This window comes from Oreochromis niloticus, linkage group LG20, assembly GCF_001858045.2.
Source record: "Oreochromis niloticus isolate F11D_XX linkage group LG20, O_niloticus_UMD_NMBU, whole genome shotgun sequence".
Taxonomy (NCBI): Eukaryota; Metazoa; Chordata; class Actinopteri; order Cichliformes; family Cichlidae; genus Oreochromis; species Oreochromis niloticus.
The window spans coordinates 4,982,837-5,001,858 of record NC_031984.2 but is presented as its reverse complement, the minus strand read 5'-3'; positions in this window follow the sequence as shown (position 1 = coordinate 5,001,858).

Here is a 19,022-nt window from a genome sequence, read left to right as displayed (position 1 = left end):
GTTTGTCTGGATGCAATATGTTCTGCAGACACTTTCGTGCAGTAAAGCTGGTCAGGAATAGCTGTGAATTTTGAGTAAGTAAAGACTTCAGCAGAGTTGCCACATTATGCAAAGCGATCCATATCCAGTGGGCTGATCTGCACTATCTAGCGGGTCGGTTCTGGTGCTCAGACCGCATGTTTGACACCCCCTCTCTCAGGCTGTGTTTGCTTTGCTGCCTCGTTATCTGGGAGCTGATTTGATTGTATTATTGATTGTTTGCTTTATGAAACTTGCCCACGAACAACCGACCAAAGCAGCAGTGGTTCATGCTCAGGTTTTTGGGATTCCAGAGGTTTGTGGCTAAAGGTCAGAGAGACACAGTTCATTACATTAGACCCAATCTAATTAAACGTGAAGCTCGCTCGCTCTCGCTCTCTCTCTGGTGAAGCTGAGGTCAGACAGGTCACATGACTTCAGTGACCTGTCTGACCTAGCTTCAGTGGTTGAAAGCTGTCATGTGGTGCTGTTTGTAGAATAATCGAATCAGGGGAACAGAACCACAGCTCAGCGTGTCAACTGTTTTCTGTATCGCTCTGAGGACACGGGGTCCAGTCCTTAATCTGGACCTCTCCTGAGAATTCAGGCCTGACTTTGGGGGGTTAGAGCCAGATTCAGGCTTAGTGGGATGACTAAGAGTCCTCACCAAGATGGGAAGTATCTTAAGGGTTCCCACAGGTCCAGATCCGGTCTGATGAGCCCCGTTTAGGGTCCCAGAGTTGCTGCAGTAGCTGTTGCAGAGCTAATGCGGAACTCATCGTTAAAGTAATGACTCATTCTGCTGTCAGACGATCATCAGAGATTTTCCCAGCAGTGGTGACGGGATGCAGCAGCTGCACTCTGAGGGAATACTTCATGTTTAGAGCACAACATCTGCAGAAACTTGCATGAATCAAACAAACCTGCTGTTGCAATCTGGAGTTGTGGCTGCGCTTTTATTTTCCCAAATAAACTTACGTGTGTCACTGCAAACGTGGTTGAAACAGCAGTGTTATGTCTGTGAAAGGTGGTCGCAGCGTGATGGCGAAATCTGAACCATGGATGATGTTGACGTTTTCACGTAGAAGGTCAAATCATCTTACTAAGTGAGAAATCTCTATCAGATCATTGGTTACAGTGTACACAGACGAGTCATTTACATTGATGTACATGTAAATAATCATTCGTTGTGTGGACTGTGACAACCATCACCTTCCTTTGATGTCATGAAAACATGAAAGAGTTCTCAAACACAAAGTTTTTGTTTCTGGAAATGTTTCTACAGACATACGCACATCCAAGAAGTATGTCAAGTGGATACTGACTCTAAGTTTTTAACGAAATTCTTTTAACCACGTATCTAATGAAGACCGCCAGCTGATGGTTATTCAATGTTGAAATGCATGCTGGGTATGAGGCAGCAATAAGACGGCTAAGTCCCAGCAGAACTTTCAAGAAGAGGACGGGAAGCAGTGATGGAGCTCCTGATAGTGATACTGTGAGCCAGTTAAAATACTTGGAGCTGTAATCAGTGAGGAAATCATTGGAACAGCTGACGATTACATGGAAAGATTACACGATTTCAGCAAAGTGTCATCTCCATCTCGTCTTATCCCTTCAATTTCTGGACCTGCGCATCACAACTTCCTGTATGATCATTCGCATCTGAAACGCATCACAAACCAGAAGCAGTCTGAGAGCGCAAACCTCCTCCAATGCAGCTCATGCCAGTATATACTTTTAATAGAATAGGGTTATATTTTTTTTAAATGTAAGCTAACCCAGCGGTCCCCGATCTTTTTTGCGCCACGGGCCGTTTTATGTCAGACAGTATTTTCAGGGACCGGCCTTAAAGATGTCGCAGATAAATACAACAAAATAAAACCAGTACAGGTACCAACAAAACAGAAGATTTATTCATAACACACGGGGAAAAAACCCAGGGAATCCGAATTAACGATAAAAACGATAAAAAAAAATCATGATTGAAAACCCTGAAAACCATAAATTTCACACCGGAGCCTCAACTCTCGCGGCCCGGTACCAATCGACTAACAGACCGGTACCGGTCCGTGGCCGGGGGTTTGCCCTGTTCAAACCCATTTTAATCCTGTAATGCAAACTGTATTATATTTGATACCAGCTTTTGGGAGTTTTTCAGATCTCTGCGTTATCAGTGTGATTTATTTGATTTATTTAACTATTTATTTTTTACTAAAAACCCTGAAAAACAGCGCAAAAATACCAAAGATTCAAATGAAGTCTCATTTATGCAAATGTACTTATTTTTTCCAATGTTCAGAGTGTTAAATAAACTCTCCAGTTTTAAAATTTTCTGGCAGTTATTTAATGGTTCAGGTTTAAAGGTTAAAAATTCATAGTTTTGAGTTTAATTATTTTTTATTATGTTTTTCATTTATGTGGGTGTAGTACACCTGTAGTAATAAATATCATATTTAAAGAGTGTGATCACTTTTTGTTTAGTTTTCTAAAAAAAAAAGAAAAAAGAAACCGTTTTTATAAATAACTCACAGCTTTTTTTTATCACTTTGATCTTCGATCAGTCTGTTGACCTTGACAGAGAGATCAGAGGTCGAATATGTGATACTTTAAATCTTTATCCAATGCTTTCTAATGATTGTTGGGTTTTCTCTGTATGTATTATTGTAGGATCTACTGTACAATATAAAGCGCCTTGAGGCGACTGTTGTTGTGATTTGGCGCTGTATGAATAAATAAAATCCAATTAAATTGAAATTAAATGTTCACAATACAGAACAAACTTTTAACAATCATAGTTTCTAAGTTTTATGGCTTTTTTGTCAATTTCTGACCAATAAATCATGAAGTTGAGCTCGAAGACTTTGGTGTATGTGAGCCATATTTTGTTCAGTGCTTTAGGCTTTTGCACGTTAGGTTTGGTTTTTGATTCCTGATTTGACTTCTTTATCATTTTATTCATTTTGAGCTTCAGTTCTTGGATTTCAGATTTATTTATTATTCAGGAGTTATTTACTGTTCTACTGTTAGTTCTGAAGTTTTTATTAAGCTTCAGTTCTAGTTTATGCTTGTTGCTGTTTAGAGTTGCTTCTAGCCTACTTTTCAGGGTTAGTTTGTGTCTGATTACCTGATAGTCTTCACCTGTTGTTACCCAACACTTCTTGTATTCCTAGTCCTTTCTTTCTATTGCCAAAGCTTCTGTTTATGTCCAGTCCTCTTTTTTCCTGAGTTTTATGTTTATTCTCTGGGTCATTTCGGGGGTTTTGGGGGGCGATTAAAACCTGTAACTTGTGCGTCGTCTGAGAATAGTCAAGGCTTTTAGTTCAGACTGAGCAGGCTGCCGTGTTTGCTCACACATCACATACATCAGGCTTGATCTGCCAGTCACAGCAAAGAAATGAGCTTCAAAAGGAGAACAAAGTGTTTGTTCATGTGTCTCTGAGGTTCATGTGACCACTCCTGTTCATTAGTCAAAGTGTTGAAGTTTGGTGTGAGCGAGCGAGACGGGAAACCACAGACAACGTGGCAGAGAAAGAGAGGCTGAGGGTCGCTATCCTTTTTTTCCCCCTCTCTTTTCTGTAAAGTTGGATTCAGATAAGCATGAAAAAGGGAGTGAAGAAAACGGAGGAGGTCAGAGTGTAGCTGATCTGGTGCTTTTTCTGTGAAACATCTATCAAAAAACAAACTTCTGTTCCTCACACATTTGTAAATGTGAGTTTTATAATTCATAAAAAAAGAAAAGTTACTGTTTTTACCGTCTGTGGCCTGTGATGGTTGTGTCTCAGACCACAAACGCACATACGTTCCAATGACGCTGCCATCTAGTGGCTCAAACAATGATGATAGGAGTAAAGTTAAAATGCTTGTCTGTAATGTTTTAGGGCCTTTTTAATACCAGGAACCAGCAGGACCTTCAAGGTACAAATGAAGTGTAAAGTCTGGTCTTTTATATAAAGTCTAAAATGTCTGCATGGGTCTGAGTTTCCTTACTAGTGCGCATTTTCCTCTCAAGTTTTTTTTAATTATTGTTTTTAAACGGTCTCTAATTTTAGCGTGGGAAGCAGTGTATGCCTCGTTTAGGCCTTCCTTACTTTGTGCCTTCGCCACGGTTGTGAATGAGGCCCCTGCAGCTGATTTCCTCCATCAGCACGAGGATCAGCGGCGGCTGGAGAAGAGAAGCAGCTGATGTTACCTGCAGGCTTTAACGTGGACAGGAATAGTTCCTCCAGATATGAGCCGTTACCACAGCAGACACACTGTCAGTGTTACAGCTTGTGTGTGTTTAACATAGCTTAGTGCAAAGACTGGGAACAGGAAGAAACTGCTAGCTTGGTTCTGTCTACTTCCTGCAGCATCATTGAACTGACACTGACACTGAAGACTGTGGTTCAAGGGGGAGTTACTGCATCTGCTGGAACTATTTCTTGTTTAATGGCGGATGGATACACTGAAGCTGGACCTGAATCAGCTGATTAGGGAAAGCTTGTTATATACACAGACAGATGAACATGTGGAACGTGTCGGTATCTGTCACATGCATGTTAGTAAGTGAAGACAGAGCAGTGATCTCAGTGTCCCTCTGCAGCTTCACTGCAGACAGTTCAAATGTTAAGCACGCCCCCCCTCCTGACATGCCTCAGCAGGACGTGTACAGGCAGATATGAGCAGATATGAATGAAGAGCTGAAGGTTAAAAATACATCACGTTCTGTGGGTGAATGGGAATGATACACCTGTGTGTGTGTGTGTGTGTGTGTGTGTGTGTGTGTGTGTGTGTGTACATGTAACTTTGCGGGGACCTATGTTAAGTTGATACCTTTTGGGGGGGACACAGAGTCTAGCTTTCACTCTGGGACACTGTCTGAGGCTCTACACCTGCATTCAGGGTGTAAAACAGAACCAGGTTCATTGTCAGTTTCCTGGAAATGCATCGTGACACCGCAAGTCCTCACACAGTTAAAAACGAACGTTTTCATGAACCAACAAGAGTTGGTTCATGAAATACTGAAAGCTGCAGGTAGAACTGAGATTGATATGACCGTTTCTACTTTCTTTTGGGTTTTTTCTGTTTTTTTTTAGTGTTGCCTACGACTGTTTCTCCTGAAAAGAAAAAGTGATTCTTTTGTCTGCTGCAAGCATGTGGGTGCTTTAAAGTACAAGGACACCCAGTTAGCATTAGAAACTCTACATGTATAAGACAAGAGTCCAAGTATATCTCCTTCAGATCCTTAGTTGTCACAGTACATGAAAATTATGTGATGTTTTGTAGTAGATTTAGTGACTAAGACTCCTGAATCATTCAAATGTTAATAAAGCCACTTTCTTTCTTGAACACATATTGTGCAAAATCATGTACAGCATAAAACATGGACGTAACTTCCACGCTGAAAAAACCAAGCCAATGCAGAAGTGCCTTACATCTTGATTCTGTCTGAAGGCCACCAGACGACGATGGCTGTCGTTGCACAAAGACCTCTGATTTGATAGAAGTCTAGTGGAAAACCGCTTTTAATTTTGACCTCTGTAAACACTTTCATGTTGAGTTCAATGACACATTTTGGGTCTCATTCAATAAATAAATAACTTAATTTTCTAAATATTGGATATGCTAGGTTTCAGAATGGGGGGATTCCACAAATATCTGTGGAATTACATGAAACTGCACAAGTTGTTGGCCAGTTTTTGCATCCAACATGGCTGTGATGCATGACGTCACGGTAGCTACATCCATCTGTTGTACAGTCTATGTGTACAACAGTACTCTTAGCTTTATAAAAAGAAATCTAGAGCATCCATAACAGCTTCAAAATGTATATAATCTAAAAGTTGCTAAACTGAGGTCATATAAAGCAGTTTTTTATATTATATTGAGTTCATAGGTCTGCATACTCAGAGTGAACTAGACAAGTGTTGCCCACAATTTTCAAGCAATGACATTACATGCCTTTTATTAAGTGAAATTTTAAGTGAAGCCAACTTATAATTTTTTTTACAGTGTACCGTTATCATCATCAGTTATTTTTTGCCTCTGCATGATTCTTCTGTTCCTCCACTTTAATGATTTTGTCAGATTTTCACTTTTCTGCTGATCACACACAGTTTGACGTGCAGAAACAAACTGTTCAGTTAAACAGGGAAAAAGGACTTTCTATTGTTTCTACCATTTCTATCAGAGTGGAAAACATTTTTATGGTCTTTATTCAGTTTTACTTTTGTCTACTTTTAGTTCTCTGGTTGTTGTTTTTTCCCTCTGGCTTCTCAAGTTTCTACTTCATGCTTGTGCTGCTGGAACATCCTCTGCTCTTTATTCCTTCATCTGCTCGTATTCTGGCTTTGGTATTTTTAGTGTTTCTATTGATTTTGGTCATTTTTTATTTTTACTTTGAACTGTTTTTGTTGACACTGTTTCTACTTGTGCTGTTATTTTTGCTGTTGTTTCCAATGTTTCTACATTTACTTCTACTGTTTTTATTGATTGTTACTTTTTTCTGCTGTTGTTTACATTGTTTCTACTTATATTTTCTGCTCTTTGTCTTTCTTGCCCTGTTGTTTCTAATGTTTCTACTTTTATGTCTGATTGTACTGTTTCTACTATTTCTACTTTATACTGTTTCAACTTATTGTGTTGTAATTTCTGCTTTTTATTTGTACTGTTTCTGTTTATTGTAATCTAGTATTTCTAAATAAATCAGCCTCGTGTTAAATCTAGTAATTTTGCTATTATTTCATTTGATTTAGTATTTCTACTTTTATTTATGTTATCTGTCACTATTTGCTGTTATTTCTGTTTTTTCTGCTATTTCTACTTTTTCTGTTTGAGATATTATTCCCACTTTCTAGTATCTCTACTCTTAATTCTACAATTTCAAGTGTTTCTACTTTTAGAAAGTGGTGTAGTGGTTCATGTTAGTTCACATCCGCCATCGAGCAGTGTTACATATACCCCCCCCCCCCCCCCCCCTCACTTCCTGTCTGGCTCTTTACTTTCAGTTGTTTTGTAAAGCCCCCCCCCCCCCCAAAGAAAATGGAAATAAATAAGTGTGTCAGCTGTTCCATTGCTTGAGCTTTAAAGCAGCTGAATGCTCTCTGTCTGTTCATCTGTCCTTGGGGGCTTGGATGAGGGAACTGGAGTCTCTGTAGGTCACCGGGTCGTCCACTGCTGCTGCGGGGGAGGGGAGGTGTGTTAGTGTGTGAGGTCAGAGGTCAGTCTGTAGTTTTATCTCCACCCTTGCCAGATAATAACAGGGTGTGTTTGATATTTTTTTTTTTCTCCTCTCTGATGTGTGTGTGGGTGCATTTGTCTTTCAGCCTCCATAGATGGGTGGAGATTAACTGTCTCAAGGCACATTAACCTGAGGGTGTGTTTGATTTGTTACTCTAGAGCCGTGACTCTCCTCCTCTGTCCTCCTCAATAAGTGGGGTGTGTTTGTTTTACGTAACACCGATGTGGGTGTGCTGTTTTAAGCTTAGTCCCAGAAGACCCGGGGGGTACATCCATTTCGATCAGCCTGTTTGTCTGTCCGTGTGTCAGCAGCTTAATAACAGGGGTGTGTTTGTTTTTGTTTATCATCCAGTGACCTCGCTGTGGGGTTGAGTTAGATCAACTCTTTGTTGGTCAGGATTACTTGTTTTACTAAGCGAAAACAGACAGAGGAACAGGATGGATGAATTTACTTCAAAAACATGCTAATTTCATGTGTAAGACGTGTTTATTGGATTTCAGTAGAAGCGGGAGCTTGTTTTCTCCTCTCTGCAGCCCTTGTGGGTGCATACACTAAGTTGAGCTCTCAGTGATTCATTTCCTGTCCTCCCCCACCTTCTTAAAGACATACTTGGATAAAAAACAGAAACAACCTACACTTATTAGTTAAACTAGTTATGTTCAAAGTTTATGAGATGGCAGCAGACTTAAATTTGCTGTCGTTTGGGGGCCGATGCATTTCCCAGGTGTTCTGCAAGTAAAAGTAAAAAGCAAATACATGATGAAATCAAAATGCAACACACACAAGACATTGATGGTTTTGTGTTTTTTAAAGCTACTCCTACCCATCTATCCAGCATCTTAATGTGCACTTTGTAGGTCTGCGAATCAGGACTTTTACCCTTCAGTGAATAATATTGACACAACGGTGTTGGTGCTACATCAGAGCAGCACCACCACCAAAGGACACCTGGGCACATAAGGGTTAGGTGCAGGATACACCTGACAAAAAGGTATTTGTATTATGGACCAGGATGAGAATGCATTGGCAAATGAGGAGAGTCCACTACAACACAACGTCTCTGGAAGCTCTTGAAAAATGTTAAGCTAGCTGCTGTTGATCTAAATCATTAAAACTTTAGCATCTTGTTGTAATGTAAGATAAAGTTTAGAGGTGCTCTGAAAGTCTCTGGTGTCTCTCCAGACAGTGAAACTACATGTGGTGGAAATGCTTGTTATTAATAAAAAATGTAAACACAAATTGGTTTATGCACTGAAAATACCTCCAGAAAACAAAATGTAACATTTAAGGGTGAAATTATGTGACTTCCTCAGAATTCTTAAACACTGTTGACATAATGGTCCATTAAATTAAAGTTAAGAAAATGAATGTTATATGTTATATGTATGAAAAAAAAAAACTGATTTCTTTTGTAAACCGAAGTATCAAATTGGATTCCACTCACAGATTAATTTGAACTCTCAGAAAAATAAAAACCATTAATTTGTGATTATGTAAAATTGTGTGTGAAATATTTTATTTAGCCAAACATAAGTTTTACTGTTTTTTTTCCCCTAAAAATGTTGAGCTTTCTCAGAGGTTTCTTTTTTTTTTGCACTGCAGTTAGACCCTGCAGGACCGTCTTCCCCTAAGCATGAACTCTGCTGATTTTCCGCCTGAGTATTTCCAGGTGTTTTTCTCAGCAGATGTTTAAAAGCCACATAAATGCTTTAGTGTCTCCAGAGGAAGCAGTGTGACTAAAGACTAGATGCTTGTGTCGTTTAGATCTGAAGGCTACAAATTTGAAAAGTTATACTGTTTGTTTTTGAGTTTTTTTAAAAGCACATTTTATATTTCTGCTTATGAATTAATAATTATGTATCTGCTTCACGTGTGCTACCAAAATATTACCTCTAAATAATGAAATTTCACATAGATGAATTGTGTAAATAAGAAACGATAAAGAACCTAAACTTGAACCCTGAGGTATTCCAGATTTTACACACTGCTGTCTGTATGCAGCCATGATTCATTTAAATAATTTCTTTTAGCTCTTTTTCACAGTAATATTTTATTTTTTATGTATATATGATATCAAAAATAAAATGAAAATATAAATAACACATTTTTAAAGAAACCACTCCTCCCAACCTTAACTTGTGAAATTAGATTCCTCAACAAGTCCTCCCCAGAAAAAATATACAAGCAAAATATCCAAATTCAATATAAATACACAAGATTTTTTTTGTTAGAATTTGGAAAAGATACTGAAAAGATACAAAAATCAAATCACTATGTGGTTTTCTGTTCCATATAGCCTGTTCTAGAACTTCTACACTTGATAAATAAATCTGTGATCTGTATTTAAAGAAGTTAATGAAGTAAAATCTACAAAGAGCTACGGGGATACAAGGTTCAACAGACCAGTGAATCCCAGAAATCTGTCAAAACTGAGAGTTAAAACATCGAAAACTGTCCACTGTAAGTTTTCTTTTGGGTTTTATTTTATATTCATTGGGTTTTTGTATTTCTTCTGGTTTTCTTTCTATTTTCAAACCAGGCTTTGAACCAACTGACATTCAGACTACAAATAGCATAACAGACATTAACTTGTATGTGTTGAGAGAAACACAGAAGTATGGCTCTGTAGTCTCTGTGTTGGTTGAATTTCCACAATACCTGTTGTTGCATAGCCAAAGAGCTACGCACACAGACCAGAGTAGCCTCACTCCAAGGGTGTTAAATACTGGTTTTTATCAAAACTACTAGAAGGTGTTTTTTGTGTTAGAGTGTGACGCAGCAAACTGACAAAAACCAAAACAGACATTTCAGCTTTTCATGTAGTTTAAAACTGTGTTTTTCGGACACCTGAAATGTAAATGTGCTCGTCTCCAAAGGACTTAATCAACAGAAGCTGATCCAATCTGCTATTAGCTACAAATAAAACAGACGTGACAGTCGACACAAGGTTGACATTTTTCATATTTTTTTAAATTCACATATATATGAACAAAATATCGATTGGAGGACAAAATATCGATCCTATCGCACTAGTATCGATCCGATACCAACACCGGTGCTTGCCCCTGTAACTTGCACCGTTTCCTCTGAACTTCAGATTAATCTGAGTCAGTTTGTCTGTAGCCTCTGCGCCATAAGACCACGTGATCAGGCCTCGCCTGTCAATCAGTCTGATGTATTTACACATTTCACTACCACCACCATCTCACCCCCATCTGTCCCTCTCTGTATCTTCTTAATTTGTTGTCATGGAAACCAAAATGGAGGACTGAGAGCCCCCCCCCATCTCTCTAGCTCTCTCTCGCTCTCCCCCCTCCTCCCCTCGCTCTGCCGCCGCCCGCCGCTCACACACCGGGCAGCCCCCTGAACCAAACCGAGCGGATCTAACCTACTTATCCATCCCGAAGCAGCAGCCCGCAGGTCTGCGGTCGGTCCGGACCGTCGGTCTGTCGGTGTGTCTGTGGGTCCGAGCCGGTCCGGTGGGTTCCCGTGTGTGTGTGCGTGCGTGTGCGTGGCTCTGACCCGGTTTCTTCGGCTGCTGTGGACCGGGAGAGCCGCTCTCTCCCCGCACCAACATTTTCTTTAATGACCGGATTTGTGTTTTGCTGCGCGATGTACATGGACAGAAGCAGCCTGACCAGGGGTGAGTCTCCGGCAGCATCACATACATCTGCACCGCGTGCACACACACTCCATATACCTGCTGACAGGCGTCGCACGGGCACGCGCGCACACGCACGTCTGCAGCCTCGCCGTGCTCGCCTCGTCCCGTTTGCCTTTATTTTATTCGGATAAATATTTTTTTACATCACTAGAATAATCCTGATGATGGGGGAGGTGGGGATGGGGGAGGGTGTTTGGGGGTGACATACGCGCGCTCACTCCGGCTGTCGTGCACGCGCACACACTGACCGACATCTCGCTGCAGTGAATGTAGGCTAGTATGGCTGCATGATACTGCGTCTGCCAGATGTGAGGCTGCTGCTGCTCTCAGCTCAGCTGAAACAGGCTTCATTTCAAAAAAACAAAAAAAGGACACGTGACTCATCTGCTGATCGATATCCGACACATGTCAGCTGATCGATTCTCTGTTTTATTCCATCATCACTCACACTGAATCAGAAACATCAGACAGACAGGAACCAATGAGGAGGCTCCATCACAGCCAGACTCGCAGTGTGTGTGTGTGTGTGTGTGTGCGTGAGAGAGATTTATTGATGGGCTCCCGATCCATCGATGTTAAATGTGGCTGTTCATTCCAGGCTGATGTGGCTGCACAGCAGGATGGAGATGGTGTGATCTGAGTTTCTGTCTGAGCTGGTTTGTTTCTGCAGACAGACGCGGACACACCCCCTCCACACACACGGACACGCACACACACACTGAGCCTCATAGTGGTAAAATGATGAAGGTGAATTCTGCAGAATGGTCGAGCATTAAATGTTCTTAAAGCTCTGTGTGACACGTCCCCAATATTATTGTTATCCATTTAGTCTTTAAATGATTCCTCTATGAGTTCCTTACATTTCTTATCATTTAGAAAGCTTGTGTTAAGTCTCCAGAATGCATTTTTCTCTTTATTACCCCAAAATGAAGTTAAATAAACAGTTGATTGGTTCAATAGGTCTCCAGTCTTTGATCGTCTATCTATGAGTTAATAATGAATCCATCATTCCCAGTTCACTTCACATTTTTAGAGTTGTCCAGGCATTTGGAGAGAGTCTCTTAAGAGTCGTATTTAATATGAATATTCCAGTCTCCACATATTAGAACTCCCAGGGCCAAATTAAACACCTATGGAATAACAGAACTGCCCTGGACTGAATTAGAGTGAGATTTCCTGCTGATCATGGCATCCAGCATCCCTGTGAATCGCTCATTTAAATGACTAGAAACTTTAGTCTTTTTGAAATTATGCCACGCCCCCGTGTTTATGATTCTTATACAGTGAGTAAAATGTGTTTTTAAATTGTATTTTTTGTAGTTTTTCATGTTCTCTGCGGCTGAGGTGCACAAAATTACATGGAGCTCCAGTCATCTATGTGCTTGATTTTGCATTTGGATTGTTTTTTTGGTTTTTTTAAACCGTACCAGCGACGACCAAAACCTGTTAAAGAGCCTCAGCAGTCTCCATAATAACCATAAGGCTCATAGGGAGGACTTGAAACCCACACTGACCTCCAGAGCCTCCATCTTGGCTCAGGTGTGGGTTGCCTACTAATCAGAAGGTTGGTGGTACGATCCCCAGCTTCTCCAGTCAACATGTCCTTAATCAAGATATTGAACCCCAAACTGCCCATAGACCATGGTTTATAATGCATAGAATAATAAAGCGCTGTGTGACTGTGTGCATGTGCTCTATAAACATGAGTCCATTTACTGTTTCTGTGTGGTTGTGTGCCGGTGGTCTGTAGGTGCGCTGCAGAGCTTTGCGGCCGCCCTCTATATGTTGTATTTGCATTTTGTCTGAAGGGGGCAGTTCCAAAAATACATGGGCTTCTTGAAAACCGTCCTTCCTCTGTAGCCATTTTGTGATGGGTTTCTTCCTCGTTGTGGTCACCTGCTGTTGTTCCCTTTCTTGTTCCAACTTTTCATACAATCATCACTCCACCTACACGTAGCTCACTGACGTCAGGCTCCACACTATCGGCTTTTTGAAGGACTTCACCCAAGTTTGTCTCTCATGTCTCTTTGTTTGTTGAATCCCACCAGCGCTCTCTCGCTGAGTAGCCAGCGAGCACAAAAGTGTGAGCACAAATCAGCTTTTGGACCATTCTCATTCCCACGACATCAAATACTGCAATTTTGTCACTGCTGGCATCTCAGAGAATCCAAAAGGTTTCCTGTGGGGTTGATGTGCGATGTGCGTTGGGCTCTCAGTCCTAACTAATGATTATAAAGGAACTGTTGGCTTCTCATTAGGTATTATTTCCCATAACCAAGTAGTTTTCAGTTCTTTAACCAAAAACCTCCTTGTGATTGTTTTGGCTCTAACAGATTCCCTGCAGTTTGTGTTGAAGTTGCCAACTTGTCTGCAAACAGGCACGAACTACTCACAGAGTGGTAGTGAAACTTTAAATTAAAGATGGTCTCAATTTCCGGTTTGTTTCGTACCTTTTGCTGTTTCACCTCTGCTTGTGAGACAACCGACGACCACGACAGTTTGCTAGTGAGCAAAGCAGCGAGGTTTTCGGTGAATCGCCCTCTTTGCGCCCGGTTTTGAGTAATAGCCAGCGACCTCCAGCAGCCACTTGTCAGACAGTTGGGGAAAAAAGTTTTTTCCCTAGTGGCTGGCATTGCTTTCCAACCACGCTCTTGGCCTGTGTTGCAACTTGGTGCCAACCTTCAGCGTACCATATTGTTACATCTAGCTTTAAAGAGTCCATACCTCTGAAAAAAATGTCAGTATTGGATGCTCGGCCCTGTTTTAGGGCTCTGGTCTGAAACATCGCTCCAGGCATGGATTATAAAACATCTCTGCTGTTAAAGGTTTTATTAAGGTGTCAAGTTTGGGTTGGAATATGGAGGATTTGGATGGATGACAACAAACTGCTGCTCTTCCTAAATATGGTACTAAACAAAGGTGTAGTTGGTTTTAGACGGGGAGGGTATATTTAGATATGATTTTTATGATCACGGCGAGGTAGAGAGGAAAAACCTGTGAGCAGATGTTCCTTTGGATTTTTAGTAGGCTACATTTGTAAATGTTCAAAGTCAAAGGAAGGAGCTTGAAGAGTAAAAATATACATCAGTTCAATCCAACCAATGAAAACAACGACGCGAGTAGCTCAAAAGAACGCCACAGCAGAACATGAAACTCGGCAGACTGATGAGTGAGCTTCATTTAAAATGGGAAATGAGGATTTTGTCTCACTGTTCACATATCAAAGAGTATCAACAGTGCTGAAAAAAAGATGACCTACAAACCTGTTAATCAGCTTACAGACCCACCTGTCTCTGACCAGCTGTGACTGATGACAGACTGACCTGTAAAGCTTTTCTCCAGCAGCTGACCTACCTGCACACACAACTCACAGACCAAACCCTTACAAGGATTAGGCAACTGGGGGTGGCGTGGTGGCGTGGTGGCGGGCACCGTTGCCTCATATCAAGAAGGTCCTGGTTTTGAATCCTTTCTGTGTGGAATTTGCACGTTCTCCTCGTGTCTGCATGGATTGTCTCCAGCTACTCTGGGTTCCTCCCACTGTCCAAAGACATGCAAGAAAGTAGACGTCCTGTCCTACCTTGCCTCTTGCCTCATGACAGCAGGGATAGGCTCCATCCAAACTTGGATTAGATAAGAGGAACAAAAGAGATGGATTAGAATATACTGGCTATCAGCTTCTGGCTGAGTCTGTCACTGCTTGTTTTTATTGATTGGGAGGGAGGGAGGGCATGTTTGATCATTTGGAGGTTCAGTTCCTTGAGAATTTAACTCTGTTATTACCAAATGTGGTGCAGTCTGAGGATGTTCACGGGTTCATAGCCAAAAAGTTCACAAATAATTTAAGTAATAAAATCAATTATATTTGTATCTGCACGAGCTCTGCACTGACGCCAAGGCTGCGCTGGTCCATTGTGGTGAAGAGAGAGATGTGTGTGAAGATGAAGGCGAGCTACATTTCCACACTCACCGATGGCCTTGAAAGAAAAATATCTTTGATAAAAACAGCAGAAACGAGCCTGAAGAAACTGAGGGTGTTGGCAGGTCTGAGTGAGCAGCAAAATCAAGGCGTGAATGTCGGTGGACAGCAGAATGTCACCAATCGGTTAGTGAGGACCTTTTCATGAAGCCTCGAGCTGAAGTCTTCTCTGTCTTCTTATTATTTTAAACCTAGATGTGATGAGAAAGGGGCGGAGCTAACTGAGAGACAGAGGGTACTAGGTGATTGAAAGTCATTACCCAATCAGTCATTAGCGCATCCTGGATAATGTTTTAACTCTAAGAATGACCATAATTTATAAAATAGGCTGAATGTTTTGTTGAGTATGACCTGAAATCCACGACTGGGCACAATCAAAGTTTGAGTTCTGTGGTGAAATCGTGGATTCATGAGGTCAGAGAGTGACTTCAGAGGCGTCATCCAAACATGGTGGCCATGCCTAAAGTGTTGCCGCACTACCTATACGACCGGAGACTGAAACCAGGACAGAAACACCTACAGACTAAATTGTGCCAAATAGTTCAGCTTAAAAACCACCAAAACTAGAACCTTCTTAGTCAAAGAAACTGACTGCAGCAGAGGCATCGTGAGACGGAGCGCTCTGGGCTGGACTCTGGAACTTCAAAAGGAAAAGAAAATCTTAAAAACTTTTTTGGCTGGTCATGGAGTTTGTATGTGCAGGTGAGCACTGAAGTTTAACTTAATTGAGCTAACGCTTCAACATATTTGCCCAGATTGGTGCCCTGAGGTGTTCAAAATGGCAGCCGAGTGGCGAGGCTTGCTTCTAGAAGGACTTTGACTGTAGGTCAAAATGGCCTAAAGGGTTTGTTGAACCCCCCTCAATGATGAGCGGAACATCGGGATTGTTTCAAACAGGAAGTTTTTGCCGGTGTTGGAGGGAATTGTGGGAAATGGTGTGTGTGGTCAGTTTAGCCTGAAGTAAATCTTTTCCAGTCTGTTGATTTAATGACTGCTGCTCTTAACGGTGCTTTCTAAACAACTGAGATGCCATCTGCTCTACATCAGCCTGCTGATGTTTTCCCATGACCTCCCATCACGTTCACATCTGCACACACACTCCCTGCCGTACATAACTTAGTTACTGTGTGTACTGCACACACTCAAAGTTCCTGCAACTTATAATTTTACTGCTCTGCTTTCAGAGATTTCATCTGAGAAACGTAACGTCATCTTAAAAGTCCGCAGGCCGGGTGTTGATCTCCATCACAGGTCACTCTGTTCACTCAAACGGATAATTTTGTATGCTAACTCTAATTTCGTGCTCCACTGAAATATTAAACTATTTATTCATTGGGTAAATATTCTGCTTTAGAGACTTTAGAGATCTTACAGACCTTTTTTTAATCTGGAAGGAAACAAAAATGTGGACTTGCTCAACAAACCCTCTGCAGGAATGCATCAGTCATACCACATACAAATCTACAAGTCTAGACTCTGGGCTGTATAAAAAAACGGATGTTTACTCTAAGGAGGGGGGATTTCAATTATAAATACCGTTCAATATTTGCTGGAAACTACTGGACTTTCCTTTAGTCGCCCTGTTGTAGCAGACTTCATCAGCGTTTGGACTCGACCACGTTTTTGCTTAGTTTTGAAGCTTTTTAGCGGCTGTAGAAGTCTTTGATTGGTTCTCTTGTTTGTACTGCAGCATCTCTGTGCACCACACTGGTCTGGCAATTGGCAGCTGTATAGACAGTGTCACCATTGTGAGCCAATGGTTTGTGAAGTCCTGTTATGAAGCCTTGAGCTGAGTGTTTTCACCATCGCCTTCTTGGTGTTTTGAAACGGGATGTAACAACCTATGAAACGGCTTCTCAGTCAGAGGTTGTTAGCCAATGAGGATCCTCCTTTCTGAGTCTTTACGTTATGAAAATGTAAAACATAGACTTAATATAAATAGACTTACTGAGTGAGGTCAGAGCAAAGGGCTGTTTAACGGCAGACTTTTATAGGACCTGAACTCTTCTGCTCACCACAGGTATCGCCCCCTGGTCGCTGTTTAATAGACTGCAGGTTAAGGTGCTTTCCCACTGGCTTCACTTTTAAGTGACGGCAGCTGTCCATCTTTATGCTTTCTATGAGTAGTTAACATGTTTTTATTTCAGTTGTTTAATAATAATATAGAGGTTTACACAGTGGCCTAAACAGTAAAAGATCTAAGATCTCCGATCCCGGTGGGAAACATGAAACTCTTTTGAGATCGCATCATGAAGGACATCCGGCATAAAAATCTGCAAAATCAAACATGCTGAGCTCCCCACCATGGCAAGTCTTTGTTAATCAGGCAGCAGCTGAAAGTCCTTTATGTTATACTACATCCTGCCAAAGTTTTTTAAGATGATGAATAATTTAAAGCCTGTTTGTAATTATGAAATTCATGACCAGCTGTGCTATCAGCCACTGGTCACTGAGGTTTTACCATTTCACCATCGTAGCATTTTAAAACTAGAAGGGACAAGCAAGGGGTGGATGTGACTGAGAAACTAAGTGACACTGCAATCAATCACAATCGCAAGTTAGCACCACCCTAAAGCAAAACTTGTTGACCTTCTATTTCAGTCTCAACTGGTCCATAACTTACAAAACGAGCATTGTGTTCTGTTCAATAAGACTTTAAACTCACGATTGAGGCCGTAAAGTCACCCGGAGAGTGTTTAGTGAGCTCGTAAATCAAAAGAGCAGAAGGGTCGTTTTCTCATAGACGCAACACAACTGGGTTTGTTTTTGCAGACAGAGAACTCACCTCCCTATAGACACATCCACACTGGCTTCACTATTCAGAACTGGAAGTAAGGATAACTGGACCAATTTATATAAAGCATGAGGTAATTAGTTCAATATCCAAAATATTACTTTACAACATAAAGTATTTAAAAAAGACTTAACCCTTGGGTAGACCTGGTTTCTACTAAGGACTAATTATTTAACATCGAGCAGATTTCTGTGGATATCCTTTCCATCTTTTCCGTACCTTTCCTTTTTCTTCTGGTCGTCTATTATGCACAGCCGGGTGACACTGCATCACTTCTCTGAGAAAGCTGCATGGACACACCTGTATGCATCTCTGGGGCACCATGGCGACACGGAGAGTGTCAAGCCTGAATAGCCCATCGGTTTCCTCTGTTATCGCCAATGGAGTTCACTGTTGACCATCAGGAAATGTGTCTGTTCCTAAAGGGCAGCAGTCACTGCTGCCTCTGACACAGAAACATTAAGATGATTTGCATGAAATAAGCAAACAGAAACAAGAACAAACAAACAGAATAAATCTTTGTATGAGTTTGTGCACAAAGCTAAAAATGAAATAAATTAACTGCAGGACAAAGAAACATGAGGTCAAGTCATCGTCAAAGACGGGAGAAGAGAAGTCATAAATACACTTTGATAAAAAAGCAATAAAACCGTCAAGGAACAAGCAGGGCCACCAAGGCCAGTGCCCTATTTCACAAATTATAAAGAGTGCGGTCCAGTATTTATGACTTCTTTTCTTTATGGAATAATTAATGGAATAAAAAACAATATAAAAAGTCAATAAAAACACCCTGTCTGAGGAATCTGGATCTATAAAACAAGAGCCAACAATACTTATAAAAAATATAAACCACATTTAAAATACTGAAAATCAAAGGTTCAAAGACTCAGTGGTGGAACATAAAAACCCAAAAAGGAAGTGAAAAGCAAAATAAGTGAAACACACAAACACATTCGGCTGAGTCAGTCCCGTCTCCTCGCTTCTTTAGAAGTTAACAAATCTAATAAAGAAAGTTTTTCAGCTTTGATTGAATATGAAGGCTGTTTGTGTGTGAAGGACAGCTGAAGTAAAAGCTTCTGAAAACAAAGAGCAGCAGAGAAAATGTCTCCTGGATTTAGAGGAAACCTGCCGAGAGTTTGATGAAGCTTCAGGATCTGCAGATAGAAACCACAGTAATGATGCCTGAAGGGGCAGCGGGAGTCTCACAGCTGCTCCAGTCCGTGTCTCAATGAAGAAAAATAAGGTTAACAATGTCATCAGTGATCAATTACTTCACTCTGCTGAATGAATTTATCTTGAAAAACAAGATACTTTTATTTTGGTGACCTCTTAAGACTGTAACATT